Genomic DNA, 16,688 nt, shown 5'->3' on the forward strand with positions numbered 1-16,688 from the left:
ACAAGAGAGGTTATACTTTATGCTAGAGGCAATAGGGAGCCACTGGACTTAGGAGAATGATATGGTCATATCTGTGTTTAAGGAAAATCAACTTCATGACTGTTTGGGGATAGATTGAAGTGGTGAGAGACTTGTAGAAGACAGACCAATTTGGAGACTGTTGCAATAATTTATGTAAAAGGTGCCAAATATTTGAATTAAAGTGTGATGATTTGAGCACATAGAGGGGAATGGGGGAAGATCAATATCAGAGATGTTCTGGAGGTAGAAATGGTAAGGTTTGTCAATAGATTAGGTAGGTAGGTTGAAGGAGTTGAGGAGCTAAGGCCATACCATAGTTACCAACCTGGGGGACTGGGAAGATGGTGGTATCTTTTAAGTTTGGAAGAGAAAGAATTTTATGAGAATGATAATGAACTAGGTTTTGGACTTGATGAATTTGTGCTGGCCCTAAGACATCGAGTTTGAAATATCTAGGAGGAATATAAGGTAGGAATAAAGTTTAGGGGAGAAAATGGGGCTAGATACCTAGATTTGTGAACCATTTAGACAGTTTAAAGTTAAATGTATGGGGGTTGATGAAGTTACTGACAGAATAGAGAGAGAGAAGAGACAAAGGCCCAAGGAAGAATCTAGGGCAACACTCATAATTATGAGGCATGACATGGAAGTTGAGCCATTAAAGGAGTCTGAAAAAGATTGGTAAGACAAGTAGAAAAATCAGAGAATAGTGGTATCATGAAAAGCTAGAGAAGAGAATATTCAGGAAGAATGGGTGTTCAACAGTGTTAAATGCAGCAGAGATATTGTGAAGGGTGAGAACTAAAGAAAGTACATTAGTTATGGAAATTTTGATAATTGGTAAATTTGGAGAGAGAACTTTTACTTGAATGATGAGGTTAGAGGGCAGATTGCAAGGGGATGAGGAATGAATAAGAGGAGAAGAGGTCAAGGCAACAGGCTTAGCTTTTTGCTGAGAAAGGGAGGAGAGATATAGAATGATAGCTTGAGGGCATGATAGGGTCTTTATTTTAAGGCCTGGAAAACTTAGGCATGTTTGAAGGTAGTGCCAGAGTACCCAGTAGAGATGGAGTTTAAATTTAAAGTGAAAAAACAAGAGGATTGGAGGAGTAATTGATGGGATCAAGAGCACATGTAAGATAATATATAAGAAGACTTGAAAGATAAGAATGCGATGGGGCAGCTAGGTGATGCAGTGGATACAGCACAGGCCCTGAAGTCAGGAGGACCTGAGTTCAAATCCGGCCTCAGACCAAACACTTGACACTTACTAGCTGTGTGACCCCAGGCAACCCCAATTGCCTAAAAAAAACCCCAAACCAAAAAACCCCCCAAAAGATAAGAATGTGATACATTGGGATGAACCTTAAATGCCAAACAGAGGAATCTATATTTGATCTTAGAGATATTAGGGAGTAGTTGGAATTGATGGTGACCTCATTAAACCTGTGCCATAGGAAAATCACTTTAGCAGATTTGTATAGGATGGGTTTAACTAGGGAAAGACTTAGGCAAAGAAACCAGTTAGGAGGCTATTCCAAAAACTTTCATTCCTTGTTTCTAATTCCTATGGTCCTATTATGCAATTGGTCCTAAAAGGATAGACTGGAACACAAGTAGATTGTTGGTGGCAAAAAAGATCAGTTAAGTTGTGCCCAAATATTGTTACCAGAGATTGCAAGCTCAATGGGGGCATTACCCTGGACTAGTATGGGAAACAGTAAAAACGCATGAAGCCCCAAAAGACTCAGAAACGTATTAAAATGGCACAGACTTCGCCTATTTTTTAAAGTCTCATCTGGTTCTGCTATGAACTCTCCAATATTCATGACTGTACAATATTCATATTTTAAAATATACTTGGTCATTACTGCTAATAGGTTCACTTCCTTTATTATCTATTTAAATAGTCGAAGAAAAATAAGATGCCTACAATTAAATGCACTCGTATTTAATGTTCAAAAAAAACAGTTAGTTCCTTAGTCAGCTAACATTTATTAAGCTTTGTGCTGAGTACAGACGATACAAAGAAAGGCAAAAAAACAATCTCTGTTCTCAAAGAGTTTAAAGTCTAATGGAGAAGATAATATGCAACCCCTCAAAAAACCCCAACAAATTATGTGCAATATCAGAGAAGAAAACCAAACCAAACAAGCAAAGAAATCTTAAAATCCAACAAAATATCCTGTGCTAAGGAGAGGTAATACCTTTATTTTCCTCTGATTATTTTTTTGACTGTGCATGAGTCACTCTGCTAATTTGCATAAAATGGTCTAGGACCAGGAGTATAGGTATATTTGTCTTTTGAGCTGAAGTGATGTTGACAATAGCATTATTATGGTCTGTGTATTTAATTATGTGTCACTATATTATGAGAAAGTTACTTCAAAGCTGTGTTGAATATGAAGAATGCTCCCACTGCTGAGAGACATAATTGAGAACAATGCCTTTGGTTGCACTCACATAAAGATAGTAATTATAGTGTAGTTTTTTCTTTTCTTTTTCTTTATTACGGGTGTTGTAGAACCTAGGCCTTCTGACATTTTAAAGCTTCAGCATATAAGAGGGAAGAGGAAAGCTGAAGGGTGACTAGAATGAAAGGGTATGTAAACTGAGCCAGGAGATGCAAAGCAGATGTGGCAGGTTGATAAAGGGTGAGGATTCCTTCTTAAACCTGCACAAATAAAGGTCAAGGCCAGGAAGGAAAAGCTATAATTCGTCAAGACTGCATTGTTCACTTACTTATGACATGCAGATATTAAGAGAACCAAGTTGGGTTTGCAGAGGTGGTATGTGCTATAACAACTCTCAGGTCCAAAGCTGGTATGATTCTCTGATAGAAAATAGGAACTCAAATTTCTGGAGAAGAGAAGGCTGAGAGGATGATTTAATTACTGTCTTCAAATACGAGAGGGCTAGTTATGGTATTTGGATGATGACAGCCAGATGTTCTCTTGTTTCCACAGAGGAGAACAAAACAAAAGGAAATCACAGTAGCAGGAATACATACTGGGGGGAAAGGGATGAACTTTCTGCCTGAGAAAATGATTCAACATTGAAATAATTTAATTAGGAAGGCTTTGGATTTTCTCATGAAAAAGCTGAGGCCTGGACACAGGAGGCATCGCTTCTGTCGCCTTGCTTTCAGATAAAAAGTACAAAAGTGTCTTTGAAAAAGTTGATGATTGTCCAGTTGAGATGCTTTTGGTAGTTTTATTGAAAAGACCTTGTAGCAGTTGGGGCAAAGCTGAAGCTTTAAGGCTTTAGAGGCAGCAGCGCTAGGTGCAAAATCTGCCTCCTGTTCCGTATGTACCATTGGACAATGCACTTCTCTGTTCCTCAGTTTTCCTCCTCTTTGAAATGGTAATGGTGATATTAGCTCTGTCTCCTCATAGGGTTGTTAGGAAGGTCAGATGAGATAGCTGTAAATTACATTGTAAAATACAAAGCTGTTGCTGCTGCCATTCACCTATTTCACTTGTGTATGACTTTTCATGACCCTATTTGGGGTTTTCTTGGTAAAGGTACTGGAGTGGCTTGGCATTTTCTTCGCCAGCTCATTTTACATGTGAGGAAACTGAAGCAAACAGGATGAAGTGACTTGTCCAGAGTCACACATCTAGTAAATGTATGAGGTCAGATTTGAACTCAGGAAGATGAGTCTTTCTTACTCCAGGCCCAGCACTCTATCCACTGCACTACCTAAAATATAAAGCTCTCCCAGCTATAATTAAGGGGATAGACTGTGTTTTTTTGGAGATTTCATTTCCCACTTTGAGGGTTGTGCATTACATTATTCCAAGTATTTCCTCCCAAGTAAATTCTCTTGTCCTTGATACTACCAGTGAAAAAGATTTATGATATTTACCTTTTGCCCCCAGAAGGGCATTATTTAGTAAATTATCAGTTACCAAATCAGTGACCTATAGAGCGCTGAGTGCTCTCTACTTATCAATAATATGAACAGCTAGCAAAGAGAATAATAAATATAGCAATGAGATTGTCTGTGCTGTTTTATAGTAAATAAAAATAAAATCTATTTTCCAGCTTTTGTTTTGTTGTGGTTGAATTATTGGGATACTTTATGGTTGGCAGCATAAAATCAGCTACTCAGAGAAAGGCATTAGTAAATGACTGCAAACCTCCTACTGAGAAATGAAAGGATTTCATGAAGTGTTTGAATGGCTTCAGTTTCTTTGGAAAGCCTGTTCCACTTTAATAATGCAAAGTAGTCTGTGACTAAATATGTAAAAGTTAACAGAGTGGAATACATCTATCTGAGAAGCTAAAGAGAGGAGGAGAAATGGGGACTTTATAGGGACAGGAAGAGTGGCATTGCTTTTGTTCCAATGAGTTCTAGACCCTAAGTTTCCTTTTCAAAGAATCTCGGAGTTGGAAAGGCCTTCAAAGACCATTCAGCCCAACACCCTGTGTCTGAACAAGAAGCCCCTCTAAAATGTACCTGGAAAGTGGTGATCCAGACTTTGCTTAAAGATCTCTAATTAGTGGCAGCTCACTACACCTAGAGGGAAACCATTACAATTTTTTCTTTCTGTTTAATTAAACTTGTTTTTTAATTAAAAGAAATCTATTTGCCTTTGCTTTTGCCACTCCTACCTTGTTACAAAAAAAAGCAAAAGAAATTCCTTGTAATGAATACGCTAGTCAACTAAAACAAAATCCTCTGTTAGCCGTATTCAAATATATATAACGTGTATCCCACATATGGACACACATGTATAACAAACACATACACAATAGATTAAATAGAAATATATATGTATATATCTCATGCATGAGATACACAAAGCTTACATGAGACATGTTCGTCTGTACAGATACATGCATATTTTCATATATGCAGGCACATATAATATTTACCTTTTGCTTCCAGGAAGGCATTATTTAGTAAATTATCAGTTGCCAAATCAATGCCCTATAGAGGCTGATTGTTTTTTACTCATCACTAATAAGAATAACTAGGAAAAAGGATATGTATGCCAATGAAATTGGATTATATATAATCACACATATACACCTGTATATAGATATATATATCCTTCTTATACATGCATGTGTATATGCATATACATACATATATGTACATGTGTATAGATAGATATACGTATACATACAAGTGTGTGTTTATATCATTCTATATGCTGAGTCCATCATCTCTCTCAAGTGGTGGGTAGTACACGTTAACATTGGCCCTCAGGAATCATGAAATTTCATGTATTGATCACAGTTCTTAAAACTTTCAAAATTGCTTGTCTTTTCTATGTCATTATTATTATATAAATTGCTCTTCCAGTTCCATTTACTCCAGTCTGCATCAGTGCATATGTTTTTCTATATCTCTCTGAAATTATCTCTTTTCTCACCTACTCACTCAACAACACAACAATAGTCTATAATATTCATATGCCACAATTTATTGTCATTCTCCACAACAATTTTTAATAGTTCTAATTGTTAGAATTTTTTTTATTACCTGGATCTTAAATTTCATTCTTACTGTTTCCGCTCTTTGAGCATATGCTTTAGGGTGAAGCACAACAACTGTAATCTTTCTTCCATGGGCCAGTCCTTCAAATATTTAAATGTAGCTATCATGATCCCTCATGTTTATGATTAAACACATTGTTTACCCACTGAAAAAGAAGCCCAGCAGCTGCTTATTTTTTTTTCAACATTCCCATTTCCTTCAACCGATATTCATGAGGGTCTTCTCTAACCTCGTCATAGTTCAAATGAGGTAACTGAGGCTCAGAGAGCTTAAGTAATTTGTCCTTGGCCACAAAAGGTAGTTAAATCCTGGGTTCTATTGTATTGAAATAAAGAAACTGCACAGTATCCAGACAAATGATTTAGTTAGCATTTTGTAAGGCTGAAAAAAAAATAAAAACAAAAACAAAAATGAAAAAACAGAAACAGGTTCAAGGCTCTGGATATCTGAAAACCCAGAACTTTGGACCTTATCCAGCTAATATACAGTTTAGAGGGAATGAAAAACAGGGTGAAAGGGTAAAGACACCTGGTTTCTTATTGGAGGAGGGGATTGGAAGACAATATGGTGAAGATAAGGGTTGGCTGGATGGGGTTGGGAGACAATCAGGAGACACTGAAGAAAGAAAGAAAAAGGGGTTGTTTTGTGATAGTCATCAAGTTGGATGACTCTTTGAAGGGGAATAATTTTGTGACTTCTCCGAACTCAGATGACTTTGAGACTGAATTTCACAAAATGGTAGATAAAGGCAAAATAGAATCTCTAATGTATTTCAATATTACAATTCTAATCTTAATTTCTGACTATTCGTATGATCTTGTGTATATTTCCTAACCTTTCTGGGCTTTAGTAATCTTATCTGTAAAATGGGACTAGATCATCTTTAATATTCTTTCTAGCTCTGAATCTATGATCTTGAGGGCCTTTACCAGCCCACTTACCTTTCACTGGATGCCTTCAGCCTATTGATGTTCTTCCTGAAATGCAGCTCCTAGACTTGAGCGAAATATTCAAATAATATATAATATGCAAATATTCATATATGTACATACTGTGTTCCCTTGATCACATGTGAGTACTCTTTCATTATTGCTTTTGTATGCTCAATTTAACCCTATTATTGACATATAATAGACCCTTAAAAATGTTTATTGATTAATTCAATAACTAGGACAGGGAAAAGCACTACTATTTTGATGCAGCCTATTATCACATTAGCTTTTGGGACCACTTTATTACATTTGTGTGTCACATTGAGGCATTGGAAAAAGGAGTATGACAAGACTGTATATTATCACCTTATTTATTTAACTTGCATACAGAGTAGATCACGCAAAATGCCAGGCTGGATAAATCAAAAGCTGGAAATGAAGTTTCTGGAAGAAATACCAACATTTCAGATATGCAGATGATACCACCTGATGGCAAAAAGTAAAGAGGAATTAAAAAGCCTCCTGATGAGAGTGAAAGAGGAAAGTGTAAAAGCTGGCTTGAAGCTTAACAAACAAACAAACAAAACAAACAAAAAAAAGCAACAAAAACTAAGATCTTGGCAACCTATCCCTTTACTTCCTGGCAAATGGAGAAGAAAAACTGGAAGCAGTGTCACATTTTATATTCTTGGGTTAAAAGATCACTGCAGACAACAACTGTTACTTCTTGGTTTGCATATGGGTTCCTCAGGAGACAAGTAAAATGATCTGATAATCTCATCTCTGTTAGGACTTGCCACATTTTTTGTGATCCACACAGCCAAAAACTTTAGTGTAGTCAATGAAGCAGAAGCAGATTTTTTTTGGAACTCCCTTATTTTCTCCACAGTCAGCAAATGTTGGCAATTTGGTCTCTAGTTTCTCAGTTTTTTTTTTTTAAAAATCAGCCTGCTCTTCCCGTAATTCTTGTTTCACATATTGCTGAAGCCTAGCTTGCAGAATCATAAGCATAACCTTGCTGGAATATGAGAATGCAAGTGTTTGGTAATTTGAACGTTCCTTGACATTGACCTTCTTTAGGATAGGAAAATAACTGATCTTTAGCTATTCTTCCTCCACCATATACTTATAAAGCTGTTTTTTCTGAAGCCACATAAGGAACTTTTCATTTGAATTTCACTGTGTTAAGGTTAAGTCCAACATTCCACCTTGTTGCAAGCTTTTCGATCTTGACTCTAATATCCAGTGTGTTGGCCGTCTCTGACGGTTTCATGGCATCTGCAAATTTGATATATGTTCCATTTAGATCTTAATCTGAAGTCATTGATAAAAATACTAAACAATGAGGGTCAAGCATAGATCTTTGTGGCACTCTAATAGAGACTTCTTTTCAAGATGAAATTGAAACATTAATGACTTTTTTGGTCCATCTATTTGACGAGTTCAAAACTCACCCGATTATTATCAATCCCACATCCCTCAACCTTTTTTTTTAAATAAGAATTGTACAAAAGATTTGTCAATTGTTTTGTCAAATCTAATAAAATTACACACACACACATATGCATACACATGACATTGCTCTTATCAACCAGTCTAATAATCATGTCAAAAAAAAGTGGGGAGGATAATCTTCCATAATCTGCTCTTGACAGATATATACTCGCTGTCTGCTCACCACTTCATTTTTTTGAGTATTATTTAATCATACCTTAAATAAAATGCTCTAGGACTTTTCCAGGAATCCAAAATAAGCTCACTGACCTAATATTTGAAGACTCACTTATCATCCCTCTATATGGAAAATTGGAATAGTTGTTCTTTTCTGGTCCTACAGTACCTCTCTCATTCTCCACACTCTTTCAAAGATCACTAGCAGTTGTTCTTCAGTTACATGTACCTATTTTTCAATATTGTAACTCGTTTGTAGCATCCTTTTTTTGTATTGTTTTGTAACTCATCCAGGATTTCTCCCTTGCATTCGTGAATGGCAACTAGTCTTCTATTACTTCCTTCCTAGTTATGTGCAGCAGCTTCCACTTAACCAATTTCGTTTCATCTTTCCTTAGTGAAAAATCATTCTCCTTTGCAGAAAACAAACAAACAAACAAACCAAAATAAGCTATGCCTTCTCTCTAAGAGTTAGAGATTCCTGCCCTCTCTCTGCTGTCAGTTATCATCATCCTATCTACCCCTTGGGCTTATTTTGTCTTGATCTTCTGTTTTTCCCCAGAATAGCTAATGTTGCTTTGTTATGCTTGACTTTCCTTACCAGCCTCTGATTATTCTAAATTTTAATGCTCCTGACACCATTCTTAGAGAATTGTGATATGACTTTTTATTCATCCACTTTTACTTCCTCTTGTTTCCATCCTTTCTCTCTCTCTCTCTCTCTCTCTCTCTCTCTCTCTCTCTTAAAGTTTTTCTGAATGGTGAGTTCCACGTGCATCCATATAGGTATATTTAGGCAACCCTACTTTTTTCCTCCTTCTTATAGTTGCTTCTCTTGACTCAATTTTCTCTTTTCTACTCAAAATTCTAAAGTGTCAATCTTCACTTACCCCCTGCCCCAACCACATTTTCTATCATTTCCAACCCAGAAATCAATTCTTCTATGCTAGTTAGAATCAGATCTAGAATAGAGGTTTCCATCATTGTTTTACCTTTTTGTACGGTGCCTAGATATAATAAACATTTAACATATGTGCATTGAATTCATCCTTTATAGTTTGTTGATGAAATTTTCATTTACCTGTTCTTATTGTAGAGAAAGATCTCTAGTAGAAGTCTTGATATTTTAAGTCCTTATAACTATGTGCTCATGATTCATTTTAATTCCTTCATGTACTTTCACTCTCCCCTATGCACTTATACTTTTATTTTGTCCATTTTTAATAGTCGAATTTTTCAGACTTAAAGGTATTAGAATACAAGTAAACTCTTCCTTGATTCTCTATGGTTAGAGGGCATGATTCTAATAGCAGTTTGTTTCTTTGAACTCCTAAAGTATAAAGATGGAAAAAATGGAGCACCAGCTCATGTTGAATGACATAGTTGGCTTATTGGGCAGCTTTATCAAGCTCTGTACTAGAAAATAGGAGGCATCTTGGCTCATCACAATAGCCTGAAGCGGTTTCCCGTAATTACAATGGATGAAACAAGGTCCAAGATTCTGTTTTTCTTGACCCTTTCCCCCATAGTATCAGTAGCCTCCTGTGCACTCAATATATACGGTTAGTTTATAATTGTTTTGCCTGAGAAGGTTGTGCTGATAAGATTGAACATATCCCAGAGGTATTTTCACATGTAGTAGGCTGGTATAATAAAAAGAAAACAGGAATGGAAGTCAGCAGACCTAATCTCTAGTCTCTGTTCTGCAGTAACTTACTCTGTGACATGGGACAAGTGACTTCAACCTCAGGAAAATGAGAGTGACCCCTAGAGAAGTTGCCTTCCATTATTAAGACCCCACACCCCACACATGAATATGCATTCTAATATTGAATGCAGAACATGATTATCAGAAATCCCAATAATCCTAAGTACTAAGAAATCTCTAAAGAATCTTCAAACACTAAAATTCAACAATTTTCTAAGTGCCAAAATGTCCTTGAGGACATAGTGGAGAAAACAAAACCACTTTCTTTAATACTTCCAAATACCCTGTAATGCTGTTTTTGAGCTCCCTTCCCCCATTATAAGTACTATAGTTTCATACAGTCGTAATATGCTGGTTGTTAATTATAAAATCCCAAGAGCTGAGTGACCCAGGGAAGTCAGTTAACTTCTCTGTAGTTCAGGCAACTCTCTGAGGTAATAATTTACAAACAAGCAGCCAATTTTCATTGATGAAGAGAACTTCCACATTGAATTGCACAAACCAACAAAAATTTATGCATTCAGACCAAAATAATCCAAACACATAACAAAATAGTTAAATACAAGGAAGTTGGGGGTGGATGTTTTAGCAGTTAGGGAGATAAGGAAAGACTTCCTATGAAAGTTAGTACTTATGCTGCACCTTGAAGGAAGGCTGGGATTCTGTGAGTCAAAGATGAGATCCCCATGCATTCTGGATATGAGGAATGAACCAGTGCAAGGACTTAGTGACTGGAGAGGGTATAAATTTCATGAGTTAAGAACAAGGGCAAATAGGCCAGTTAGGAATAATAGACCAATCTGGCTAGATCACAGAATGTGGGAGAGGAAGGAAAATATACTATGAATATGAAAGATTAGTTGGAATCAGAGTGTGAAGGATTTTACAAGGTAAAGAGAGGAGTTTATATTTTATCCTAGAGGAGATAGGGAACTACTAGAGTTGATTGAGTAGGTGATTGATATGGTCACATCTTCACTTAAGAAATATTACTTTGGCAGCAGTGTGTAAGATGGATGAGAGTAGGGAGAGACTTGAGTCAGGGAGACCATTTAGGAAGAATGTCTGCACTAAGCTATACAAGGAGAAAAGGGAGAAGAAGCAAGAAACTTTGTAGAAGTGAAAAACATATTTCTTATAACTTATTGGATATATAGGGTGAAGGAGAATGAAGAGTTGAAGATAATATGATAGACTGAAAGGGGTAGTGGTGTTTTTCTTGGACAGAAATAGAGATGTTTAGAAGAGAAGAAAGTTCGAAAAAAAACCAATGAGTTTAATTTTGGACATGTTAAGTTTGAGATGTATCAAAAAATACAATTTGAAATGTAAATTAATGATGATAAAAGTCTGGGGATGAATAAATATATCTGAGAATCATCTGCATAGAGATGATCATTAAACCCATGGGGGTTGATGAGGTGAACAAGAGAATTAGGGTAGTAGAAGTCCTAAGACAAAAGTTTAGGGATGACCCACAGTTAGAGGCCTTCATGATAATGATGATGAACCTGTAAAAGAGATGGAATAGTGAGCAAAAATTAGAGAAAACCAGGAGAAAGAAGTATTACAAAAGCTGAGAGAAGAGAAAATATCCCAGAGGGAAGTATGATCAACATTGATAAATGCAGCCATAAGGCAGAAACTATGATGCCTGAGAAAAGATCATCCAATTTAGCAATTAAGAGATCCTCGGTAATTTGTAGACCACAGTTTCCATTATGTGATGAGGCCACAGACTGCAGAGTTGAGGAGAAAATTCATGGATAGGAAGTAGAGACAGCAAACATAGCATATTTTTCAAGGAGTTTGGCTGAGAAAGAGAGAGAAAGATTTAGCATGATAATTTGAGGGTTGATAAGGTCTAATGAGGGCTTTTAAGGATGAAGCACACTTAGGTATGTTTATAGTTGGTAGGGAAGGAACCAGTAGATAACAAGAGGTTTAAGTTTCAAGAAATAGGGGATTTTGTGTGCAAATGCTTCAGAGTGGTTAAAAAAATTGGTAATATTTTGCTAAGCTTTCTCTTAGATTCAAACCTGATCTCATCCTTGACAGAAAGTACTACGTATTTATAACCAAGAGATGAGAAATAGATGGTAATTGCATTTTTGTGTATTTTATATAAAGTATTCACAGCTTTTATCACAAATATGCACATATATTATTATATAAACTTAAAACTATACATTGAGGAGGAAAAAAAAAAGGGCTATGACCTCAAGTTTCAGAAGCAACTTATTGTTGATTTCTTATTTATTAAACAAACCACCTGAAAGGGCCTTAACATTTAAATTGCCTTTATTGATTATTGCAAAGCCCTTGACTCAGTTCCACATTTATGGACTGAGAATTTCTATAACATATACAAACATAGTGACAATACTAGACTATTCGATGTCCACATAGAAAATCTTTCTCTATTTAAAACATGCTATAACCCATTAACATCAAGAACAATTGAGATAAAATGTATCATTTTGATGGGAGAAAGTTTAAGCCCATCATGGTTCTTCCTAGCCTTACATCCATTAACCTCTCTTTTAAATAGATTTTAAAAAAGTCAAACTGAACCATTGTATTAATCACTTGATGTTCACAGATGACATCCAGCTTAAACAACACCAATACTAAATAATCATGTCATCATGAGGATTCTCTTTTATAATGATATCAAAATGTCACTTGGACTTAGTAAGTGGTAAATTTTTAGACTTTTAAGGTTTTAATATTTGATCCAATCAAAACTTACAAATATCTTGGTTTTCTCTAGGCAAGATAGATTGAACATAGTGTCATTAAAGAGAAGGCTATGCTTGAATATGTTAAGATTGGAATACTGAAATTAAAGCTTAGCAAGAAAAATGCATTTAGAACAATTAGCATCGATGCAACACCAGTCTTATTGGCTACTTGAAGTACTCTAAAATATGACATAACAGATTTGGAAATTAACCTAACAAAAATCTATATCTTAATGAAACATAGAACACATCACCATAGGAACCTTAAGAAAGATTAATGATTTCTCAACAAAAGAGTTGAAGAAGATGGATAGACATTCTCAAAAACATGATATTAGGTTAAAAAAATCTACAGTGATACTTTTGGAACAAACAAACCATTTCACTGAGCAAAAGTAAGGGCTTACATTAGAAGTCAATGGATATTTTGAATGGAACTGAATATGGCTTACCTAGGGCAGCTAGGTGGCACAATGGAATGAGTACCAGGCCTGGAGTCAGGAAGTCCTGAGTTTAAATTTGGCCCCAGACTCTTACTAACTATGCGACTTAAGTCACTTAACCCTGTTTGCCTCAGTTTCTTCATCTGTAAAATGATCTGGAGAAGGAAATAGCAAACCTCTCCAGTATCTTTGTCAAGAAAACCCCAAATAGGGTCACACAAAAGAGTCAGATACAACTGAAATTGACTCAACAACAACAAAAATGGCTTACTTCTGGTTTGAACCAAAATGGCTAAGATCCAAGATTTAAATCACAAGGCACTTCATGTGTAATAACTACATCAATTCAGCCAACAATATATCCTGAAAGAGATGTCAAAAATAGCTGAATAGTGTGGTTTTTCATGGAAATGGAAGAATTATATTGACAAAACGGGACCAGATCATTGCTACCAGAAAATACAGAATGGTTATTCTCAATGAATCTGACGGGGTGCTTGAGTGCTTTGTTTGAGTGCTTGTGCTTGGCCCCCAATTTCCCCCTAGCCCTGACAGTTTCTCCCCAGCCCAAGACCCTGTGCCTAGCAATTACTCATGAGTGGCCCCCAGCAAGACCCTTATCTCTCTCCCTGGTGCAGTTCCAAACAGCACCTGCAGGATCTATTAGTTTAAACTGGCTTTGCACTGGGTCATAAAGACATTCTTACCCACTACTGTACTATCTACCGCCCCAACTCATTATCTACATCCTGGGCTCCTCATTAACTGTATTCTAGACTTAAGACATATGTATACTCCCTACATCTATCTTGTCAAACAAGACCTTGATTGGTGGCAGACTGGACAACGCTCAGTTACCCTGAACTCTAGTTGACTTAGTGACTTAGCAGGCCTAAAACCACACCTCCATGTGGCCCCCCTTGTGGGCTTTTCCTAGTGAACTTGGGTAAAATTCCTGCGCAGTAGGTACTAGAAGTGCATGTTCTTTTAAGAACTGACCACTCCTTAACCACTCCCTAATTCCACCCTGAATCCCCTAGTTAGCTTATTTGGCACATGTATATTGTATTTTATCCTATATAAACTTTAACTGTACCTCTCTAAGGTTGCAGGATCCTTTAAGAATCCTTGTCCACTGAAAAGTGTAACAATAAACTTTGCCACCTTGGCTTAAAGAATGCTTGAGTCTGTGAATTCATTCCAGATGACCCACTTACTTCAGTCTTTGAGGGGTCACACTCTCAACCTCTCACACCGCAATAAGTCCAGACTTAATGAAAAATGAGGATTGTGCAAGTGTAGCTCCTATAAGTTTTCAGGTCAGGATACTCATCACCATGTCCTATTTTCACTGATGAGTTAGGTACCCACAATGCTTAGGGGTACCCTTAAGTGTTTGGAGGTGTCTGATGATTTGGCATAGGTATCTGCCAGTGTAACTCCCCTCATTATCACCATTTGAGAATCAGTCAACCAACCTTAAGTAGGTTTTAGAAAGGAACATTTACTAAGATGTTAGAATAAGAGCAATTGATACAAAGCATCCTTTCTCTCCCTCCGCCATCTAAAAAAAAGGGAAAGAAAAAATATCTATAATTTACTCTCCTACAAATACGTCATACACAATGAAGTGGTCTCAAGTCAGAGAAAATATTCGACAAAAGGATTCCTGGTTGCTGAAAAGTCCCTTTATCTCATTCAAGAAGTTAAGCATAGTAAGTTTGTGTCTCTTTTGTCCTTGGCTCTCCATGCAGACAATTTTGCAAGTTTTTGCATCCTTGGGAGGGTTGGGGGAGATGATGCTAAGATGCTTATGAGAAGATAGGAAGCCGCAAGTCCTCCTGACCTTGCAAAGCTCAGAAAGTCATCTTCTGGTCAAGTGGTAAAGGAGACCAAAAGCCAAAGTAAAAGTTGTTGTTTATCAGTGGTTTTAGCTAGAAAGCAATTTTTGTTCTACTTCCTGGAACTCTGGGCTCCAGCTAACTAACTCAGTGCTTTCGTTTTTATTTTATTTAATTATTTGGCTAGGCAATGGGGTCAAGTGACTTGCCCAGGATCATACAGCTAGTTAAGTGTCAACTGTCTGAGGCTGGATTTAAACTCAGCTCCTCCTGACTCCAAGGCCAGAGCTTTATCCACTACACCACCTAGCTGCTCCCAAGCTCAGTGCTTTTATACAAAGCTCACAGGCCATAGTGAATCTTTGTCCAGTCTGTCCTTGATTTCCAATGTATGTCGACACTGCCACCAGCCACTACTATCCTGGGGAGAGTGTGGGAAATAATTCTAGGATGCCAATGAGAAGATGGGAAGTCAATGATCTCCCTTCTTATCTCTGTCTCCTGGCTTCTCCCGGCTTCTAAAATCTGACTTTATACAGGTATCTTTTCCCAAACCCTCTTAAGTCTAGTGACTCCTTTCTGATGACTTTCTTCAAGTTGTTCCATGTATATATTGTTTGTAACCAAAGTTGTTGACATATTTTCCCCCATTGGACTGTGAGCTCCTTGAGAACAAGGGCTCTCTTTTACCTTTTTTTTCCTATCCCCAGAGCTTAGCACAATGACTGACACATAGTAGGTGCTTGATAAATGTGTGTTGACTAACTGACCTTTGAACATCAGCACTATTACAATGGTCTGCCCTAGCATACACTTCATAAGTGTTTCATGAAGAAATTAATCATAAAGTGAGGGTTGTCTCAAGTGACTGGATAAATGCCCCTGTGACAGCTTCCTTTCAGAAGGATTCCAACCTGGGCACCTAGAAACTGCATTGTACTCTTCGATTGTGGTACAGAGTACAATTTGAATGGCATTGAGAAAACTGTAAGCAGATTTCAAAGAATTTTTGATACCTTCTGCTTTTGTTGCACTGGAGGCCAGATCCACAGATGTATAGTAAGCATAGGAGCCCTGTTGCAGTGGAGTTAGTTGAAAGGAAAGGAGTTTTTAACCTGGGCACAAAGGGGAGAAATGAAGAGTTGCATGGAGGAGTTAGAAGATGGTTGTGAGAGAGACACATAAAAGTGCTTCCTTTGCAGTATTAGTTTCTATTGCCTTTGTTTTCTTTTGTTTTAGACATCAACGATAAATCATGATGTAGATCACAGAGCCCTGCACTTCAGTCAGGAAGACCTAGGTTTAAATCATAAATCAGATGCTCGCTATATGACTATGACCAAATTATTTAACCTCTTTGGTCCTCCATTTCTTAATCTGTAAAGCGAAAGGGTTGGATTTGATACCCTCTAAGCTCCCTGCTATCTGCAAGTCTAAGATCCCATTTTTATAAGCATAAACTAATGGAAAATTTTCTTGGAATATTTTCTTGTCAAGGATGATTGACTTGAGGAGAAGAGATATGAGGAATATTTATTTGAAATGAGAAGTATTGGGGAGAAGACAATAGTGACCTTTGGTTTTTGGAAAAAGCTTTATTCATAAGAAACGAGGTCCTAGGCAGCCTTAGTTAGAATGTCTGTGTGTGGTTTGGGGTATCATAATTTACATAAATATACCTAGCATGACTCACACACAATTTGGCTTTTGAATGGCAATGCTCTATGTGTTCACAACCAAATGGCAAAAGTCTTAACTTTGTTCCAATCCATAAAGTGATGGATTTCCTTTTGAAAGAGTAGCTCTTTCAAGGTACCAG

The sequence above is a fragment of the Phascolarctos cinereus genome, unplaced genomic scaffold, assembly GCF_003287225.1.
Source record: "Phascolarctos cinereus isolate Bilbo 61053 unplaced genomic scaffold, phaCin_HiC Scaffold_7;HRSCAF=346, whole genome shotgun sequence".
NCBI classification, from domain to species: Eukaryota; Metazoa; Chordata; class Mammalia; order Diprotodontia; family Phascolarctidae; genus Phascolarctos; species Phascolarctos cinereus.